The following is a 23,479-nucleotide window of genomic DNA, read 5'->3' on the forward strand; positions in this document are numbered from 1 at the left end:
GAAATCAAGAAATACAGAAATCAAGAAATCAAGAAATACAGAAATCAAGAAATCAAGAAATACAGAAATCAAGAAATACAGAAATCAAGAAATCAAGAAATATCAAAATCAAATCAAGAAATCGAGAAATCCATCCATCCATACATATCCATCCATAAATACATAAATAAATACATAAATAAATACATAAAGAAATACATAAATACATAAAGAAATACATAAATACATAAGGAAATACATAAAATAAAGAAATACATAAATAAATACATAAAATACAGATGCATAAGGAAATACATAAAAATCCAGAAATCATAGAAATCAAGGAAATCCAGAAATCAAGAAATCCAGAAATACAGAAATACAGAAATCCAGAAATACAGAAAATACAGAAATCAAGAAATACAGAAATCCAGAAAGAAATCAAGAAATCAGAAATCCAGAAATCCAAGAAATCCAGAAATACAGAAATACAGAAATACAGAAATACAGAAATACAGAAATACATACAGAAACAGAAATACAGAAATCAGAAAATCCAGAAATCCAGAAATCCAGAAAAATCCAGAAATCAAGCGGTCCAGAACGATCCAGAAATACAGAAATACAGAAATCAAGAAATCAAGAAATCAGAAATCAAAATAAGAAATCCAGAAATACAGAAATACAGAAAACAGGAAATACAGAAATCATAAATACAGAAATACAGAAATCAATCCAAGAAATGCAGAAATCAAGAAATCCAGAAATCAAGAAATCAAGAAATCAGAAATCAGAAATCAAGAAAAGAAAAACAGAAATCAAGAAATACAGAAATCAAGAAATACAGAAATACAGAAATACAGAAATACGGAAATCAAGAAATCAAGAAATCAAGAAATCAAGAAATCAAGAAATCCAGAAATCCAGAAATCAAGAAATCCATAAATCAAATACGGAAATACAGAAATGAAGAAATACAGAAATACAGAAATCAAGAAATACAGAAATCAAGAAATACAGAAATCAAGAAATACAGAAATCAAGAAATACAGAAATCAAGAAATACAGAAATCAATCAATCCATCCATCCGTACATTTCAGGCCTGCTTCTCGCCCCTTCATCAGGTGAAACCTCAACATTTCAGGCCTGCTTCTCGCCCCTTTCATCAGGTGAAATCTCAACATTTCAGGCCTGCTTTTCGCCCCTTCATCAGGTGAAATCTCAACATTTCAGGCCTGCTTCTCGCCCCTTCATCGGGTGAAATCTCAACATTTCAGGCCTGATCCTCGCCCCTTCACCATGTGAAATCTCAACATTTCAGGCCTGCTTCTCGCCGCTTCACCATGTGAAATCTCAACATTTCAGGCCTGCTCCTCGCCCCCTTCATCAGATGAAATCTCAACATTTCACGCTTACTTCTCGCCCCTTCATCAGGTGAAACCTCAACATTTTAGGCCTACTTCTCGCCCTTTAATAAATGGAAAACACTGCAGCCCCAAACAATCAAAGCAAGAAACAATTCAGGGCACAATATCTGAAATAGGACATAGAATACGGAGATCCAATCCCCGTCAGATGTGGTTTGTGACTAATAACGATATATTGCACCACCGCTGTAACCTGGATCATAAACTGTCGCTTGTTTGGGTGAAAAACAGGAGGTATTTAAACAAAGAGGATGAAGCTGAGCATAATGAAGTAGCCAACATCGGCCATAAATCTCCTGCCCATGATGTTTATCGGACAAACATGCAGTAAATGAATCATACTTCTTCACAACGATTAATCGACTGTCCGTTATATCACAAGGTGTGAGAAGTTCAAGTCCATCAATGAATACAGAATGCCCTTTAGAATGTGGTCGGTTGTATACTAGCCACATAAAGAAACTGTGCATTGTCAAAATATTATCCCAGTTGATAAGTACGATAACAATGTCAAAGGTACATATCAACTTTAATGGAGGGATCATAAGACCATAACAAGTCGGGAGAATTTCAATTGAAAAGTCAATCACAATGACGTCACGAGTCCACAAGCGGGAAAGAGGTCAAACGACCATGTCACAAGCTCAATAACGGGTCCACCATCGGCACCATCGGCATTGAGAACAGCAGTGCATCGACGACGCATAGAGCCTATCAAACGTGCAAGGAAGGCTTGTGGGATGTCACGTCAGATTCTCTCAAGTTCTGTTGCAAGGTCAAGGACGTTATCTGGCGGATGAGGAAGACGGCGTAGACGTCGATCCATCTCGTCCCAAACATGCTCTATCGGGGAGAGATCCGGTGAATTTGCATGCCAAGGCAGTAAGTCAACGTTGTGGTGTTGCAAGAAATCCATAGCAACCCTTGCCGTATGAGAGCGGGCATTGTCCTGTTGGAATGTTAACCCAGGGCCATGACGTTGCAGAAAAGGAATTGCCACAGGTCGAAGCCTGTAGCCCACACCAGTTAAGTTGCCCTGAACAATCACCAAAGGAGTTCTTTGGCGTGCTGTTATTACACCCCAAATCATCACGGAACCACCACCAAAGCGATTCCTCTCCAAGACACAGACCTGTGCATAACGTTCTCCCACGCGTCTATAGGCACGTTGACGTCCATCACTATGGGAAATGTTAAACCTGGACTCATCTGTAAAACAACATTTCTCCACCAAAACAAGGGTCTGCGGACATGATTTCGGCACCACATTCGGCGAGCTTGTCGATGACGTTGTGTCAGGATAGGCCGTATGGCGGGACGTCGTGGTCTGATCCCGTGATGACGTAAACGTTGTCGAACTGTGTTGGGGTGGATACGGCGAAGTTCTGGGATGGTTCGGGCAGTCATCACTGCAGTCTGAAACCCGTGGCGAAGATGGGTCACCCTTATCCATCTGTCCTGTCTTGGCGTTGTTACACGTGGACGTCCAGAACGTGGCCGATCGATGACGTCATTTGTGTTCTGGTAGCGTCTCACCAGTGCAGAAATGGTGTTCCGGTTGCAGTGGAAATGTGCAGCCACTTGTCGTTGAGACCTTCCCCCACGGACCATCCAAATGGCCTCATGACATTGTGCAGACGTGAGCTTTGGCATGCTATGCGTTTCAATAGCCGTTTAATTTTTTGAACGATCGCAAGGGCAGGGGTTCAGCTTTCCAAAGTGACAGTATTGTGTGGCATTCATTTGCTCTGTTTCTCTTTCCCGGAATGCACGTGCAACAACGTATTGCACGTCTCAAGGACGAACCCATTGACGTCACGGAACGTGGCACGTGCATGCATGTTGGATACATGTCACTAATCTCTGAGTTTAAATCCTTATGAGTCTACACAGGTTTGATAAATTTAGATTTTAAATTTTTGTATGCACAGTTTCTTTATGTGCCTAGTATAGTATATGTTAGAGTTGGGGTTAAACTTTCTAAAAAAGACAAATTGTGGTACTTTATTTTAAAGAGGGGTGGTTTGAGTCCCAACCTAGTCGGTCTCACAGTCCCTGACACATAATTATTTTCCCTTCTGCCTTGCCCTCCCTGCAACACTAACGCCCTAGATAGAGCAAGTTTAGATTTCCCCAGGTTCAGGAGCCTGAATCTCTCAACTCACTAGGGCTCCTTTTCAATTTAAATGGGTTTATTTGTTACTATCAAAATTATATATATTCAGGGACTAAGTCGTAGTCTAGTCCCAACCGGGATTCGAACCCTGGTTCTCTTTCAGGCACTAGACTAACGTTTAGTCGCTGAAAGTATACTAGTACATGGAAACAAGTAGCTCCATTTAAATTGAAAAGGAGCCCCAGTGAGATGAGAGATTCAGAACCTGAACCTGAGAAAACTTTAGACTGGGGCTTTGCGACCGCCTTCGTGGTGTAGTGGTTAGAGCGTCCGCCCGGACAGCGGAAGGTCGCGGGTTCGATCCCCGACCGCGTTATACCAAAAGACGTTAAAATATGCTACTTGTTGGTCCCTGCCTGGCGCTCGGCATTAATGGGTACAACAAGGACTGGTCGGCTCGGAGTCAGTATAATGTGTCTGAGTGGGGTATTCATGCTTCACTGCGGCGTGGTATCTCAGTGGGCTAACACTATAAAACCAGCTTAAGTCTGGGCTAGTACAAGCAGCCGCACATACACATACACACGCATGCACGTCGTCATATGAGCGAAATATTCTCAAGCACGACGTTAAACCCAATTTCACCTCACCTCACATATGGGGCTTTGCACTACAGAGACGGCTTGGGTTTGGGGAAATAGGCTGGTTCAGGGACTATGAGACAGGTTAAGTGTAGCAACTAACGTGCTCCAGTTCCTAAGTTTTGAGTAAAACAAACATGGATGATGAATATGGTAAAAACATCAATTTACAAAGTCATTTTACCAATCGACATTCAGAATTCAACAGCATAAAATTCAACTCTGACTGATGCCCCAGCTGAAGCATCGCTCCCTCCAACATCCCAGATTATCCTGATCTTCATCGTTCCGCTACACAGCTGCATGCAAGCAGTATTCACCCTTATCGTCTCACCCCCAAGTAATCATTTTACAATGTTGACATAACTTATGATGTAAAAATCATTGATGATGAGCCTGTCGGCGACATTTGCAAAAATGTTTCCTTAAGGGAACGGATGCTATTTGAAACGAGGACTGCAGACTTACTTGTACTGGAAATGTTATTTCATTATACCTTATATGTACATGTATGTTTTAGATTCAACATGAAAATCGATACATCTACGCTTTATCTATTCATGTGAATTCAATATATGTTTGCAAATATATACAAGCATATTGAAAATTGAACATATACACTGTACATCTCGGCGTTTCAATATATCTATATGAGAAATTGAAATACATAAATGAAAAAGTATTAAAAAACCGATCCAGTTATTAGTATATGTTTAGCATAATTTTAGTACATGTATACATAATATAGAAATAATTGGAAATAATTAAAAAAAACTCTATATGCCGATCAAAAGAGTGAGTGAGTTTGTAATTTTCAGTCGCCTTTAGCAATATTCTAACAATATCACAGCAGGGGACACCAGAGATAGGCTTCACACACTGTACAAATGTGGGGAATCGCACCCGTGACTTCGGCGTGACGAGCGAACGCCTTAACCACTAGACTACCCCATCCCCGATCAAAAGAAAGGAAAGATTTTTGTTCGAATGTAAAGTATGATATCGAATGACCAGTACTTGATGCACCGGGGATAACACGTGTACATGTAAAACAACCCTATGTAAACGAGTTCTCGAGTAGTTTCTAACGTGTATACCCAGATGCCTATCAAATCCTTTGTTCAGATCCTTCGTGACTGTTGTCCCCTGCGGTGATGTCCTTGTATATGTATGTAACACGAGACGGTTGGACAGACATAACGCGTCGAAGACGCGGCCTCTGCCATTTCACAGAGCCTGTAATCCAAGTTACATCCATATGGTTTTGCGCCAATTGTCTCATCACAGCCTGGCTTCGCGAACAGGACACAATAGACGTCTTTACCGCTTTCATTCTCTCCCTTAATCAGTTCGAGAGTCATTGAGGGAATTCTTGAGGCTTCGGTCGCACGTTGGGCGTCAAATGTCGCCTACAGAAGCTCTGAAGTGCACATAAGCCGACCGGGCGTTGTTGAATATATAGCCAGCCATATGGCTGTCTTTCGTAACGTATGCTTTCTGTCGGTCTGTAAATGACGACATATTTATTGGGTTTAGCAGTTAGGGATTCCACATTAACACCGATACAGAACCAGATGTAGGGCGTACTCTTGAGGCACCGTCAACATTCATGACGTTTTTCAATACAACATGCAATACTTTTCAAACCGCATTTCTCTCCACATGACTCGTATATTTTATAGAACTATTCCCTTCAGAGGATATGTTCATGTGGGTTTCACCAAACTATTGAACATCCGAGACCTACATAGCTTGACATAGTGTCCGGTGTCCAACTGAACACATTTACCTTCTTACAAAGTACAACTCTAAGTCTAAAACTGAAGTTCAATGTCAAAATTCAGAGACGAAGCCTTAGGTCCAGGTTCATATTTGAAAGTCCACTTTGCACGTCCAACGTACATGTATGCACATCGTAAAGGAGCCATATGCATTAATGAGTGAGTGAGTTTAGTTTTATGCCGCACTCAGCAATTATATGCATTAATGAAGATTGATTACCTAATAGTATTATAACATCATGTCATCTTCATAACATCCTGGGGCGGTGGGGTAGTCTAGTGGTTAAAGCGTTGGCTCGTCACGCCGAAGACCAGGGTTCGAATCCCCACATGGGTACAATGTGTGAAGCCCATTTCTGGTGTCCCCCGCCGTGATGTTGCTGGAATATTGCTAAAAGCGGCGTAAAACCAAACTCAGTCAGTCAGTCAGTCATAACATCCTCCATACTATGCTAACATACTATGAACTATGAACTAGTTAGTCGATTTTGTGATTTTTCATGAAAATGTACTTGAATACTGCTTTGCTTTTGCATCGAAAGATAGTCTGTCATACAGACCCTGAAGCAAATACATCCAAGAAAGCCCACGCAAGTCTAGAAAATGTGGCAAGTCCTGATTTCCATAGCTTCAGGAAAATGAAGAAAGTCTCAGGGTTCTTTTTCAATATATATTTTTTACGATTAACTTTTCTTTCTGTAAAATATGTTAATTTCAGAGCCTAGTTGTTAGTCTACATGGAAGGACGGCTTTGGCCAGGCAGCGTGGCCACACCCTATGTGTATAGGATTGAACCCTGATCATTTCTTGTAAAAACTCTCAATTAGAATCGGATGGTTGCAAAATATGACGTCCATCATTACAAGTGTTCTCGTTCCTCTATCGAATGTTGTTCATCCAGTGAAGGGGCGGTGGGGTAGTCTAGTGGTTAAAGCGTTGGCTCGTCACGCCGAAGACCCGGGTTCGAATCCCCACATGGGTACAATGTGTGAAGCCCATTTCTGGTGTCCCCCGCCGTGATGTTGCTGGAATATTGCTAAAAGCGGCGTAAAACCAAACTCAGTCAGTCAGTCATCCAGTGAACCACCAGTTTGCCTGGCGAAGGACTCGATTATTATTTCAGGCCGTCGTGGTATAGGGGGGGATAAAAAGCAACCAACTGTGGCATAAAACAGCATTCACCCCCTGGAATTTATTCAGTAGAAGGGCTTGTTCCTGTACATTACCGAATAGAAGACCTTGACCCTTTTAGCAACATTCCAGTATGTGTGAATATCCCGTGAACAGTTGTCACTTTCAGCTGTTGGTTGACGGCTGGTGACAGATATATTTTGGGATTTAAGATATCAAATCATATGAAATCTTTGATGCCAGAGCATGTAGTCTCCTTCTCCTCAGTGTCCTTTCCTCTCCATCTGGTTTCGATATTTCCTTCTCAAACACTCATTAAATACTAGAAGAGGTGAACAACTTCCGGTAGTGCGAAAGGTGAGTGTATTCCTGCAATTTTGGGTTCGGCTCCACTTACCACCTGTGTTCCATGACAAATGCTGATAGATTTGCCACAGTCAGCGTTCGTCCATACCACAATTTCCCGAGTACCAGCAAATGGTCAAATTGGTCAATTGCACCGTCTCGAGAGGCCATGAAGATGATGGTGGAACCTTCCTTGTAATGAGAATCGGGTCTCGTGATGCGTTTCTTATGTAAATTACCGAAACCTTAGAACTTAGACAATGTTTGTTCTCTCGAACAACGTTCGGTAGATGTACTTTAGCCGAGCTTCAATCAAAACACTCACACCTAAACCATCTCGGATCCCTTTGGTCTTGAGGAGTTCAGAATAACGAGAGACAGGCACGAGGATCGATTGAATAAAAATGTGCCTTTAATCATTTCAGGATGTGAAACTGTCAATCATGCACTGTCTTAGAATTAACTGATCTCGAGGAAACAATTCAAATGGTTTGCTGAGACTGAACTTACATAACGGCAAGAGGTATTGCGTACATCTGCCGACAACGAAATTCGAAGCGATAAGATTTTAAAAAACAAAATTGCCAATAATGAAGCGTACGACTTAATGAAGAACAACTTCCTGTTTATTTCATAGAGCGACGTTTCGGTTTAGATTCTTATCAAGCTAAATGTCGCTCTGTGGAATAAAAAAGACGTTGTTATTCATAACGTCGTACGCTTCCTTGTTGTCTCGTCGACTTCCAGAATGCCGATCAAACAATTAACAAAATTGCCACTTGGAAACAAGGCAATATCAAAACACACGTGGTCTTTTGGAGTGCCCGTCTTCTGGCATACTGAGGAATGCATACCTACTGAGTATGCATGCATACGTACTAAGTATGCATGTACAGCAATACAACCAATGCATAGGGCGTCACATGTTCTCCGCAGTAACATACCGGATCATGAACCTGTTATGCAGTATTCACAAGCCTACGGTTGGCAGGTTGGCTGAAAGGTTGGTTAGCCGATTGGTAGACTAACAGCTAGTCTCTGAAATGAACATATTTTACAGAAAATAAAAGTTTCTAAATGAAAATTATAAATACAATAAACAGGAGCCAGGAGACTTTCTTCATTTTCCTGAAACTTTGGTAATCCAGACTTGCCACATATTCTAGACTTGCATGGGCTGCATTGGGTATATTTGTTTCAGGGTCTGTATGACAGACTAGGCTGGTTGGTTGGTTTGTTGTTTAACGCCGCACACAGCAATATTCCAGGTATATGGCGGCGGTCTGTGAATAATCGAGGTTGGACCAGACAATCCAGTGATCAACAGCTTGAACATCGATCTACGCAACGGGAATACGGTGACCATCTGTCAACCAAGTCAGCGAGCCTGTCGCCTCTTAGACCAATTCCAACCCAGAAGTTCACAGGTCACAAGCCCATGAAGGCTCTCTCTCAATTGACATTTAACGAATATGTTATAAAATACTGAATGAGTGAAGTTCCTGCCCAGCCGCAGTCTGCAATATTCCATCTTTATCAAGGCGACGTACAAATATTTGAGTCTTGACCAGGCCAACCAGCAGGATGAAAGCTGCGGACGCTCCTGGGAACTTTGGCACAAAATCAATCCAATGGAGATATTATTCATCTAATACCCGTTACTCGATCCCTCTTAAACCAATCAGGAGTCAGTCTAATCAAAATCTGATCTTTAACTCATATAGGTTACGTGTTTGACTCAGAGGTTTCGTATCGAAGTAAATGATCTCTGATTTTAATGAAATTACCCCCGATCCACCGGGATGTAGGTACAATAGCAACTGTTCTCGGTGGGTATGCATGTGCGCTTACTCAGGCGTTATGATGTATTCCCAGTACATGCATTAATACGGTACACTTGATCTGACAATGCATTAATACGGTACACTTGATCTGACCGTGCGTTAATACGGTACACTTGATCTGACCGTGCGTTAATACGGTACACTTGATCTGATCATGCATCAATACGTTACACATCATCATCCGACAGTGCATTAATACGGTACACTTGATCTGATCATGCATTAATACGGTACACTTGATCTGATCATGCATTAATACGGTACACTTGATCTGATCATGCATTAATACGGTACACTTGATCTGATCATGCATTAATACGGTACACTTGATCTGATCATGCATTAATACGGTACACTTGATCTGATCATGCATTAATACGGTACACTTGATCTGATCATGCATTAATACGGTACACTTGATCTGACCATGCATTAATACGGTACACTTGATCTGACCGTGCGTTAATACGGTACACTTGATCTGACCGTGCATTAATACGGTACACTTGATCTGACCGTGCATTAATACGGTACACTTGATCTGACCGTGCATTAATACGGTACACTTGATCTGACCGTGCGTTAATACGGTACACTATTTGATCTGACCGTGCATTAATACGGTACACTTGATCTGACCGTGCATTAATACGGGTACACTTGATCTGACCATGCATTAATACGGTACACTTGATCTGACCGTGCGTTAATACGGTACACTTGATCTGACCGTGCATTAATACGGTACACTTGATCTGATCATGCATTAATACGGTACACTTGATCTGACCGTGCGTTAATACGGTACACTTGATCTGACAATGCATCAATATGGTACACTTGATCTGACTGTGCATTAATACGGTACACTTGATCTGAACGTGCATTAATACGGTACACTTGATCTGACCGTGCGTTAATACGGTACACTTGATCTGACCATGCGATAATACGGTACATTTGATCTGACCGTGCGTTAATACGGTACACTTGATCTGACCTTGCGTTAATACGGTACACTTGATCTGACCGTGCCTAAATACTGTACACTTGATCTGACTGTGCATTAATACGGTACACTTGATCTGATCATGCATTAATACGGTACACTTGATCTGATCATGCATCAATATGGTACATTTGATCTGATCATGCATTAATACGGTACACTTGATCTGATCATGCATTTATATGGTAAACTTGATCTTACCATGCATCAATATGGTACACATTATCTGATCATGCATTAATACGGTACACTTGATCTGATCATGCATTAATATGGTACACTTGATCTGATCATGCATTAATACGGTACACTTGATCTGATAATGCATTAATACGGTACACTTGATCTGATCATGCATTAATATGGTACACTTGATCTGATCATGCATTAATACGGTACACTTGATCTGATAATGCATTAATACGGTACACTTGATCTGATCATGCATTAATACGGTACACTTGATCTGATCATGCATTAATATGGTACATTTGATCTGATCATGCATCAATACGTTACACATCATCTGACAATGCATTAATACCGTACACTTGATCTAATCATGCATTAATATTACACTTGATCTGATCATGCATTAATACGGTACACTTGATGTCATCATGCATTAATACGGTACACTCGATCCCATCATGCATTAATACGGTACACTTGATCTGACCATGCATCAAAGCGGTACATTTAGTTTGAATTATACTACGAAGTGAAAAAACAGGAAGTCTTTTAAACATCATTGACATATATGTGCAGCGTTAAAGGAAATTCTTTCTCCATGACAGTTTATGAAAACAGGAAGACAGAATTTAGTTCTTATCTTCAGGAAGAGCAAAACGTGATGTTTACAACGTTTTCTTTTGGCAAACCGTCTAAATTGCAAAAATGACACCCAAACTGAAAAAGGTACACATTCCAACGCCTCCGTGGCCCTTGAATATATCGCTTTAGGCTGTACACGCTTGAGAAGGAGAAGGAGAATGTTCTCCAGCGCGAGTGATTTAAGGCGCGTTTCATTAACTATACGTGATGGTATCGCAAACTGACCACGCACGTGTGAGGACGGAAGAGGCGAGCGTAAAAGGCCCATTTGGTCCGCCTAAGCGCCTCAGCAATGTATATTTAATGAATTCCTTCCTCATCAATGTTTCTCACGAGATCGATCGTTCTGACTGTCTGTCTGTCTGTCTGCTGTTTCTGATTACATGTTACATGAAAATTGCAATGTTAAACATATCCAGGCGGGACACCAATGTTAGATGGTAATCATAATATTATCATGGTTGGACAGCAATGTCAACAAAGTTGAACCCAGAGTAACAGATATCCTAGCGAGATACAGAAGTCACATGTTAATCAGAATATAACGGATATCATTGCGAGATATTAATGTCACATGTTAATCCCAATGTAACAGATATCCTCACGGGATACCAATGTCACATGTTAATCAGAATGTAACCGATATCCTCACGAGATACCAATGTCACATGTTAATCCCAATGAAAGAGATATCCTTGTAAGGTACCAATGTCACATGTTAATCCCAATGTTACAGATATCCTCACGAGATACCAATGTCACATGTTAATCCCAATGTAACCGATATCCTAGCGAGATACCAAGGTTACATGTTAATCCCAATGTAACAGATATCCTAGCGAGATACCAAGGTTACATTTTAATCCCAATGTAACAAATATCCTCGCAAGATATTAATGTCACATGTTAATCGATCGCAATGTAACAGATATCCTTGCGAGATACCGATGTCACATGTTAATCAGAATGTCACATGTTAATCAGAATATAACTGACATCATCGCGATATATTAATGTCACATGTTAATCGCAATGTAACAGATATCCCTGAGAGATACCGATGTCACATGTTAATCGGAATGTCACATGTTAATCCCAATGTAACAGATATCCTCGTCAGATACCAATGTCACATGTTAATCAGAATGTAACTGATATCCTCACGAGATACCAATGTCACATGTTAATCAGAATGTAACATCTATCCTCATGAGATACCAATGTCACATGTTAATCCCAATGTAACAGATATCCTCATGTCACAATGTCACATCCCAATCCCAAATGTAACAGATATCCTCACGAGATACCAATGTCACATGTTAATCCCAATGTAACAGATATCCTCACGGATACCAATGTCACATGTTAATCCCAATGTAACAGATATCCTCACGAGATACCAATGTCACATGTTAATCAGAATGTAACAGATATCCTCACGAGATACCAATGTCACATGTTAATCCCAATGTAACAGATATCCTCACAAGATACCAAGGTCACATGTTAATCCCAATGTAACAGATATCCTCACAAGATACCAATACCAAATGTCACATGTTAATCCCAATGTAACAGATATCCTCACGAGATACCAATGTCACATGTTAATCCCAATGTAACAGATATCCTCGTGAGATACCAATGTCACATGTTAATCCCAATGTAACAGATATCCTCGTGAGATACCAATGTCACATGTTAATCCCAATGTCACATGTTAATCCCAATCAGATATCCTCGTGAGATATACCAATGTCACATGTTAATCCCAATGTAACAGATATCCTCACATATCCGAGATACCAATGTCACATGTTAATCAATGAATGATACCAACACATGATATCATATATCCTCACGAGATACCAATGTCACATGTTAATCCCAATGTAACAGATATCCTCGTGTTTATCCCAATGAACACCAATGTCACATGTTAATCCCAGTGTAACAGATATCCTCGTGAGATACCAATGTCACATGTTAATCCCAATGTAACAGATATCCTCACGGGATACCAATGTCACATGTTAATCCCAATGTAACAGACATCCTCGTGAGATACCAATGTCACATGTTAATCCCAATGTAACAGATATCCTCACCGAGATACCAATGTCACATGTTAATCCCAGTGTAACAGACATCCTCGTGTGATACCAATGTCACATGTTAATCCCAATGTAACAGATATCCTCGCGAGATACCAATGTCACATGTTAATCCCAGTGTAACAGACATCCTCGTGAGATACCAATGTCACATGTTAATCCCAATGTAACAGATATCCTCGCGAGATCATGTTCATCCCAATTTAATAATGTAACAGATATCCTCACGAGATACTACTGTCCTATGTTAATACCAAAGTTATATCAAACATTCTTGGGAATTGGCGAAAAGGGAAGTTGACTATTTCTGGGAAGATAACTGTACTTAAAACCTTGGCTGTATCTACTTTAGTACACATTTTACATCACTCCCTAATCCTGCTAAATGTTTCATGGATGATATTGAGAAAATGTTTTTCACTTTTATCTGGAGTGGTAAAACAAATTTAAGATTAAGAGGAGGAAGATGAAAACGGATTACAGGGAAGGAGGAAATAGGACGATTGATTTAAAATCTTTTATTGCTGCATTGAAACTAGCCACTATTAAGAGGTATTTTAACAATGGCGCTAATAACCCTTGCAATGTTCCTATTCGTCAACTTGCTCAGATGGGCTCAAACATTGATCAGTTCTGCACTGTGGACAACCCATATTGGAAAGATGTTCTTCTATCATGGAAGAGATACAGAAGCCTATTCATAACTGATGAGAATGATCTGTCTAAAATACTCTCTGAGCCCCTCTGGTTTAATCACCAGTTTGTTGATTCATCCTTTTTTTTAAAAGTTGGTTTGAGTATGGAATCACTGAAGTTAAAGACCTCTGTAAATCTGTCGGTCTACTGTCTTTTAATGAGTTCAAGAACAAATATAGTTAGAGGAACATTTCTAGACTACAATAAACTTTTGAAAAGTATCCCTGTCTCATGGAGACATACAGTCAATAATTCTATTAATGAGACTCAAAATCTGGGTATTAATGATATAGTGTATGAACTTATTATACCTTCAAAAGGTTGTAGAAGGTTCTATGACAAATTGATTAAAACATGTGAGCTACCTGATGTGTGTAACAAGTGGGAAAGTATGACTCAGATTACATTGCCTTGGAGTATTGTTTTTACAAACTTAGAAAGTGTACTCGGGATGTTAAGTTATTGGATTTCCAATTTAGATTCATCCACAAGACTATATATACTAAAAAAGAATTGTTGAAAATGAAATTGATTGAAAAAAATTCCACAAGTAAATTCCAATCTAACAGATATCCTAGCGAGATAGAATTGTTTTTAAACATTGGTTTTTGCACATCAAGTGTTGATATAACACTTGAGTGTCATATGCCTTCACCGCAGCCCTGAAATCCACTCCTCAATAATGACGCAAAGATTGCGGGCAGCCCATCTGACAGATACAACAACCATTAATAAATAAATGAAGGAATCCAGGGCAATGCCATAGACTACCCGGAACCCTTTAAAATGAAGGGATATTGAGCCAATAGACTCTCTCTCTCTCTCTCTCTCTCTCTCTCTCTCTCTCTCTCTCTCTCTCTCTCTCTCTCTCTCTCTCTCTCTCTCTCTCTCTCTCTCTCTCTCTCTCTCTCTCTCTCTCTCTCTCTCTCTCTCTCTCTCTCTCTCTCTCTCTCTCTCTCTCTCTCTCTCGACCGCCGCCAAAAGTTATTTTGAACATAACGTATTTTCTCGTGTTATCTGGAACATAACGACTGGAATCATTTCGCGCAGTCACGTACAACAATAGAGTCTTACATGAAGAAATGAGTCAGGTGTTTATATCTCAGATCCTGTCTCAGATCCAGTGCTACTCTCGTCAGCTGTTCGGCAGTACAATGCATCCTCTGTTATTTCCGCTCGTGACGATTCCTTCATCAATATGAAATACCGTTCGAGTAAATCACGCCTGTGTTACACGCTAACACAGATCTTAAAAGGCAAAATATCATTAAACATTACACGATTGTGTAAAAATCAGAAATGACACCAGGTGTTTGGCGAAAAGCTTTACGTTGTAATCAAGATACAATGAAATGAATTTGGAATTGGAATTCATTTTATCATCATGGATGTTCATTAATTTTGAAATGAAAGTATACACGTCGGAAGAGTGATGTACATCTCCGACATAGTGCAGTTTACAGATATTAAACGATGTCTCATTTCTAACTACCCCGACCGATTTTGTTCTTAGTTAAGTGAGTGAGTGAGTGAGTTTGGTTTTACGCCGCGTTTCGGAATATTCAAGCATTAACAAGGCGAGGGACACCAGAAATGGGCTTCACACATTGTAGCCATGTGGGGAATCGAACCCGGGTCTTCGGCGTGACGAGGTAACGCTTTAACCACTAGACTACCCCCACTCCCCCACCCCCTCGTAGTTCAGAAAACACTATCGAAACTTAGCATCAGCAATTCTGTTTCGAATAGAGGTCAATGAGGATATATGGTTCAACGCAGAAAATGGGTTAACCCAACGAATGGCCAAATATATTTGTACCACACAATAATGCGGAAAACCATCTAGCTGATACGAAACGTTTAGTCCAGCTAATCATATTTACACTATTACTAGAGCATGACATGCCCTCCTCAAAACAAACAAACCCAAACCATCACATGGACAAGAAACGGACCTCATAATAAGTAGAATGGTCACATATCTAAGAAGAACAAAAGTAGAAACATTTATGAGAATCCCTATTAACTGTAAACGGTTTATACAAAATATGCTCAGAGAAGATTATGACTTCGTACCTACATGTTCACTTAACCTCAACAACCACTTAATACCTCAACAAGAATATGCTAACTTTTACTCATAATTTGCGTTGATTCCATGATATACTTCTGCTGTTTATACATTACTTACTGTTATAAAACCATTTTGCCAAATATCAAGTATATCAAGTCATTCTTCTCGGGTTTGATGAAAAACTGGATTGTCAAATGAACAAAATATTTAAACCTTGTAACTTCACGCCAGTTTAGCATGGCATCTGAATGTAGTATACTGGCAATATGGGCCTTAAACCAACCGAAATACTGCAGAATCTGTAGCAAAGTATTCAGATTAATACTCATAAAGTTTAAAAACGTCAGTGTAAAACTTCAAATAGACACTGTGTATTCATTCCGTGTAATAGATACAAACTTGTGGTGCCAGGATCATAGTGAGTGAGTTTAGTTTTACGCCGCACTCAGCAATATTCCAGCTATATGGCGGCGGACTGTAAATAATCGAGTCTGGACCAGACAATCCAGGGATCAACAGCATGAGCGATCTACGCAATTGGGAACCGATGACATGTGTCAGTCCAGTCAACAAGCCTGACCACCCGATCCCGTTAGTCGCTTCTTACGACAAGCATGGGTTACTGAAGATCAATCTAACCCGGACTTTCACGGCCCTTGGGTTTTATTCAGACTAATGAGCTTTCAACATGTTTTCCAGAGGAATCGAGACATTTCTTCAAGGATTGACACTGCATATATCACCACTGCACAAGCAGTCCTTAAGAAATCATTCCATAAAGCCATGTTCTCTTTATATTTATATTTCTGGTATTGTGTTTCAGCAATGAACCCCTGGTCCCAAACACAGTGGGGAAAAATACTATGACAGGATTCATGTCTGAAGTCTACCCTTCGCGGTTGGGATGCATATTTATTGAATTACATGTTCCTGTTTCTATAACAATTATGACTTTCCTACATATTTACCAGACAGAGAATGAGTCACGGGGTAATGAAACAGAAGAACCCACTTTGTACACGCGATAATGGTAAATATGTCGCTAATCTATTTATATCACTATCACGCGTGACATATGTCCAAAATCCCTCGTGCCTGGTTGGAGATTCAACAACTGCACACGTTCCAATCCTCCACTTCGTTGCTAAATGTCTTTTTCATTCTCTCGCAAAGCGTATGATATACAACTACAACTACAACAACTACTACTACTACTACTACACTACTACTACTACTACTACTACACTACTACTACTACTACTACTACTACTACTACACTACTACTACTACTACTACTACTACTACTACTACTACTACACTACTACTACAACTACTACTACTACTACTACTACGGGGCGGTGGGGTAGCCTGCTAGTTATTAATATTAAAGTAGAGTCCGAAGATCCGGGTTCGATTCCCTACATGGTCACAATGTGTGAAGTCCATTTCTGGTGTCCCTCGCTGTGATATTGCTTGAATATACTCATACTCATGGAATAAACCTATACTCAACTCACAGACTCACAGACTCACTAACTACTACTACTACTACTACTACTACTACTACTACTACTACTACTACTACTACTACTACTGGGGGCGGATCAGGAGGGGGGTGTATAGGGGTACCCCCCTGAAAATGACTTAAGACCACATTAAAGATTTATGACTTTACGTTGGCTACTACTACTACTACTACTACTACTACTACTACACTACTACTTTGATCTTCATCAACGGATCCTGTCGTAAAATCGACTGACGGGTTCGACCCCCCTGAAAATGACTTAAGACCACACTGATTTATTTTTTGCGTTGGCGGAGCCAATCGGGAGTTCAGGGGGTTCGAAACCCCTCCATCCCCAACACCCCTTGATCCACCTATGACTACTACTACTACTACCTCGCCCAAACCTGTGACCTGTAAGATAACCGATTTGATGGCGGATCGACTGGTCGGTAAGGCTGACGGGATCGGGTGGTAAGACTGATCGGGTGGTAAGGCTGGATCGGGTGGTAAGACTGGCGGGATCGGGTGAGTAAACCCTGATGGGATCGGGTGGTAAGACTGGCGGGTGGTAAGACTGATCGGGTGGTAAGGCTGACGTGGATAAGGTGGTAAGGCCTGACGGGATCGGGTGGTAAGACTGATGGGATCGGGTGGTAAGACTGGCGGGATCGGGTGGTAAGACTGGCGGGATCGGGTGGTAAGACTGGCGGGATCGGGTGGTAAGACTGACGGGATCGGGTGGTAAGACTGACGGGATCGGGTGGTAAGACTGGACGGGATCGGGTGGTAAGACTGGCGGGATCGGGTGGTAAGACTGACGGGATCGGGTGGTAAGGCTGACGGGATCGGGTGGTAAGACTGACGGGATCGGGTGGTAAGACTGATAGGGATGACGGGATCGGGTGGTAAGACTGGCGGGATCGGGTGGTAAGACTGGCGGGATCGGGTGGTAAGACTGACGGGATCGGGTGGTAAGACTGACGGGATCGGGTGGTAAGACTAACGGGATCGGGTGGTAAGGCTCGCTGACTTGGTTGATGCATGTTATTGTTTCCCATTTGCGTAGATCGATGCTCATGATGTCAATCACTGAATTATCTGACCCAGACTCGATTATGTACAGACCGTCGTCGTATAGATAGGATATCAAACAACAAACAGAACTGCCTTACATGACGACAAAATATTCTGGAAATGTGTGTCAGACAATCTCAAACTTATACTAAACTTAAATTCTAAAACTAAATTTAATCCAATACATTTTGACCAAGTAGTTCAAGGTGTAGGGAAAGCTCCTTATAGCCAACCCACCTTGTTACGCCTGAATTTAAAGATATCGATAGTTCCGACACGACTCTAACCCTATACCTCTCAACAAAATCCCGTAGCGATTCCACTGAACTGAGAATATCTTCCGGAACATTCGCAACCTCAAAGACTTCCTCTGACATAACCCAAGCCGTAATATCACTGAACTACGGTTCAATACGACCTACAACACCCAACACGAACACATAAACAGTGAAGCGAAGCAAATGTCAGCTCGGTCTCCCCAACCATAGTCTGTCTCACAGTCCTTTAACTAGTTTTCCCCTTCCACCCAGCCCTATCTGTAACGCTAGAACATACATAGAGCAAGTCTAGATTCTACCCAAGGTTCTGAATGCCCGATCTCACTGGGGTTCCTTTCCAGTGAAAATTGAGTTATTAGCTTCTATCCCAATTATATATTTTAAGAGACTGAGCGTAAGTCTATCCTCACGGTACGTTGATAACACGCCACCTCTATATATATTCATAGTCTGACGCCACACCAGCGTAACTACCCACAATGAAACCGCAGTATCACGTCCGCCGGGGGTCACGTGGTCCAATCATTTCCCATTGTGAAATACTATCTTTCTAGATGGTTGTGAATTTCGTAAACTTGATGATATCAGCACTTTTTGACCGGGCTGAGTATTATTTTGCTGTGACTATGCTTTATTTTAAACAAAATATCTTTTTGAAATTCTGTTTATCATCGGTGGGGTGTGTGATTTAGGAGCAAGTGGGCGGTTTAGAGCAGTGAAGTCATTCCAGTGCGTCCCAGGTTGTTTTGATTCTAAATTATTCATGTCTTGTCAATGTATTATACTTTTGTCAAATAATAAGTTTATTTCATACAGCTGATATTTTTAGGTTATCTATGTGTGAAAATGGCACTTTGACAGGTCTCGACAAAGAGGAAAATATATTTTTTATCATAATGATTCCCATGATAATCATAGCGTCAGAGGGGTATATCGAAAAGGGATTATTTCACTGGAATGAATCATCTATTTTATATGTTCAGATACATGATTCTAATCATCACTCAATACATCATGAATTACCGCATATGTTCAATATCAATATCGTATATCAATACGCTTTTAAGCTTAATATACTGATAAATGTATACTCGTCCAGGCATTTCCTGTGCTAACTTCATTGTCGGGTTCATTACCCTAAACTAAGAAAACTCATTTTTTATGGATAGACAGCTTCATTATTGCAATAGATGCAACGTTTCGGTGTAGATCCTAAGACCGTTATCAAGCAAATGATACGGTGTTAGGATCTACACCGAAACGTTGCATCCACTGCAGTAAAGAAGTTGTCTATCCATATAATGTGTTCCTCTTCATCATACCAGCTTCTAAATGCAACTTGGGGCGGTGGGGTAGCCTAATGGTTAAAGCGTTGGCTCATCACGTTGAAGACCCGGGTTCGAATCCCCACATGGGCACAATGTGTGAAGCCCATTTCTGGTGTCCTCCGCCGTGATGTTGCTGGAATATTGCTAAAAGCGGCGTAAAACCAAACTCAGTCAGTCAGTCTAAATGCAACTTAAGGAAATGATACCCTACACTATACTGTCGGTTTACACCAGCATTAGGAATCCAGGTGTGTTATTCACACTAAATATTGTATCATAAATACAGTCTTTGAGGTTGTTTTTCAACATACACATACTAATTTACGTGGCTTATTCATTCAAAAATATAAATTAAATAAATTTTATTTATTAACCAGAAATAATTAAGTTAGGAGTTAATACTTGAATTCGTCATTCACAGGGGCGGTGGGGTAGCCTAGTGGTTGAAGCCGAAGATCCGGGTTCGATTCCCAGCATGGGTACAATGTGAAAGCCCATTTCTGGTGTCCCCCGCCTTGATATTGCTTGAATAGTGCTAAAAGCGGCGTTAAACTAAGCTCACAAATTCAGTCTCCTCATTCACAAATATGCTGATTGAGTTAAAACTGAAACAAGCATGAAATTGTTGGTCGATGGTGAAATATTTGATGCTGGAAGAATTGTTATCTTTTGGAATTAAGTCTGCAGTGTTTCAGCCCCTTTCCCCTACTGTCATGACGTTTTGTTACATTAGGGTCAAGCCCGTGAAGAATTGGTCTTCAGCAACGTTTTCTTGACGTAAGAAGCGACTAACGGGATCGAGTGGTAATACACTTGGTTGACACATGTCATCGTATCCCAGTTATCTAGATCGATGCTCATGATCACTGCATTGTTTGGTCCAGAAATCATTATTTACAGACCGCCGCTATATAGTATGAATATTGCTGAGTGCGGCGTAAGCAACAAATATACAAGCAGGGTCAAATCCAGTTTTCAGTGATGCTTTCTTTTGTCAGTTAAGTCTCTTACTTTGTACATAATCATTTTATTTATTTATTATTTTATTTCTATACTTTTTTATCATTATTATTTTTATTTATTTATTTACTTCTTTTTTTTCTTTCTTTTTTTTTGGGGGTGGGGGTGGGGTGTTGGGAGAGAGTCACATGTCAACTAAATGCTTGCTCATTACGATACAAAGTCTTTAGTGATGTAACTCTGTATTCTGTGCCTGTTCCCATCATATACAATTACATCCTAGTATCTTAGAAACTGTATTTCCTCCGACATGACCGGCCGACAATTTCCGTAAATATTCGCAACAAGAGGCATATCCTTCTCTTGATTCTTCTAGAACTGGTCAAAGGCAGTTTCACCCGGGATAAGGCAGATAGAAAATTTACAAATCATCCAATTTGCAAAAACAGCTCCTTGTGACGGTGTGACTTGCACAAAATGTGAGGTTTGTAACCTTGAAAACATTAACAATTCAAATCGGTTATTGCACAACTGAGCTCTACCCATAATGCAACGGTCTATTTATTCCCAGTGAGTCATTTCAACAAGTTAAAAGCTCACCGCTTCGTCGTAGCTGGCTGTAATTCGGAAACACTCGATAACTTCCGCGGCTCCGAGGTATGTGTGGTTGTGCTTGCTTCTTGATTGTACATCTTTATCTCGGATAATAAGCTGACTGCTGAAATAATTATTTTAAGTTATAATATACGAAACGAGAAATTATACACTTATGTATTTTGTTAGTTTTCAGTTAAATTGGTTTAAGAGTAACATATAGCCTGTGATTGAAATCGTTATATTTGCTTTAAATTTCATTAAATGCTAAAATTCGAAATTGAGAACACCCTAGAGAATATCTTAAAACAACAACAACACAAATCAAGTGTAGAATGATTTGAAAATGTCTAGACTGTCTCACCTCCTGACCTTAAGGCTTATTCTAGGCTCCTTTTGAATTTTACTTTTTTAAATTTTGCACGTGGACATACATTTGTCTGTTACTAAATGTATAACCTAAACCCTTCTTTGCATACTTATCCAAATTGGTATTGGAAGTGCAAGAATCAATACAGCAGAAGTGATCAATAATACCAAAAACCTGCTGAAAACAGAAATAACAAATTTAAATTAAAGAAAGTAGTTTCAAAACAGCTGTTACACTTCTATCTTGCAAATTATTTTCGTAGTGGAAAGGAATGTTGAATTACCGTTATCCAGCTTATCAGCGATGTGGGTGTGTTCAGCTACTGCGGCGAGACGAATTAAAGGAGCGTTGATCTCTGAACACGATTCCGCATTTAAGATGCTAAATATACTTTTAAGGTTTAAAATAGTATACTCAATATAGCTGTATACTAAAGATTGGAATCAAGAGCTCCATATAGAAAACTCCCCAGCATGTGAACTAGGCTCCCTGTAGGACATACACAGCGCGATGCAACCACAGGGCAAGTGGGTGTTAAATGTTGTACTGTGTTTGTTGAAGTCTGAAACTGAAGAGATTAAAACTTTATAAATAACAACGATCCAGTTTTAGAAAATTATGTTTGCATGGAAATCAGCAGGTGTACTGTTTGAAATTATAAAACACCAACCCATAAAGAATGTGTTGTGAATTGATTTTTTTAAAGTATATTTTTAAATGATAAATATATCAGTTATATAAGATTACATCCATAATCCACCCATCTCGTATTGAAAATGAGCAAGTAATACACAAAAGCATACAAAATGTTGATCAATGCTACACATTACAAACAACACTAAAATTTAATATTTCATTTTGATTAGAGTATTGTTTCGATAATGTACATATCTTTAAAGCAAATTTATATTTAAATAAATTGTAATGATACTTGCTGATTGAAAAAACCCATTTAAATGAGAATATATAGGGCCCAATTAAATATCGACTTCATCGTACCTCGACTGGGTGGATCGTTGCTTACAGTAACTGTCACCGGATTATCTGGTCCAGGTTAGATTATTTGTTGCTAAGCGTGGCATTAAAAAACTGAACACACATAAAGTTTCCAAATTGCTTTATGCTGGCGTTTGTAAACAACACCACTTAAAAGGCATCCATTCCACAATAAGATAACATGCCCATCTCGATGTGTGTAATTTTGCCAGGTATACTATATTATCCGTTTTATAAAAGGTGATGATTACTGCTGGAATGATATATAAGTCACGCTGCTTTAGTTAGAAATTGCAAGAGTTGCCGGTTAGTTTTCGCTTAGATTCTCTTTGATGCATTACACAGTGGGGTTACAACGCATCATCCTTTTTGGG

General features: G+C 40.1%; 1 long non-coding RNA gene across 1 annotated transcript; it reads right to left on the reverse strand.

Annotated features, from left to right (window-relative positions):
• Positions 1 to 21,655: 21,655 nt before the first annotated feature.
• On the reverse strand, positions 21,656 to 22,512 carry LOC124282496. The gene is made up of 2 exons (XR_006900171.1): positions 22,393 to 22,512; positions 21,656 to 21,863 (listed from the first exon to the last, which is right to left on the reverse strand). It is a non-coding gene; the product is annotated as an uncharacterized LOC124282496 (long non-coding RNA).
• Between the last annotated feature and the right edge of the window lie 967 nt (positions 22,513 to 23,479).

This window comes from Haliotis rubra, unplaced genomic scaffold (genome assembly GCF_003918875.1).
Source record: "Haliotis rubra isolate DU_JTF1 unplaced genomic scaffold, ASM391887v1 Scf3, whole genome shotgun sequence".
NCBI classification, from domain to species: Eukaryota; Metazoa; Mollusca; class Gastropoda; order Lepetellida; family Haliotidae; genus Haliotis; species Haliotis rubra.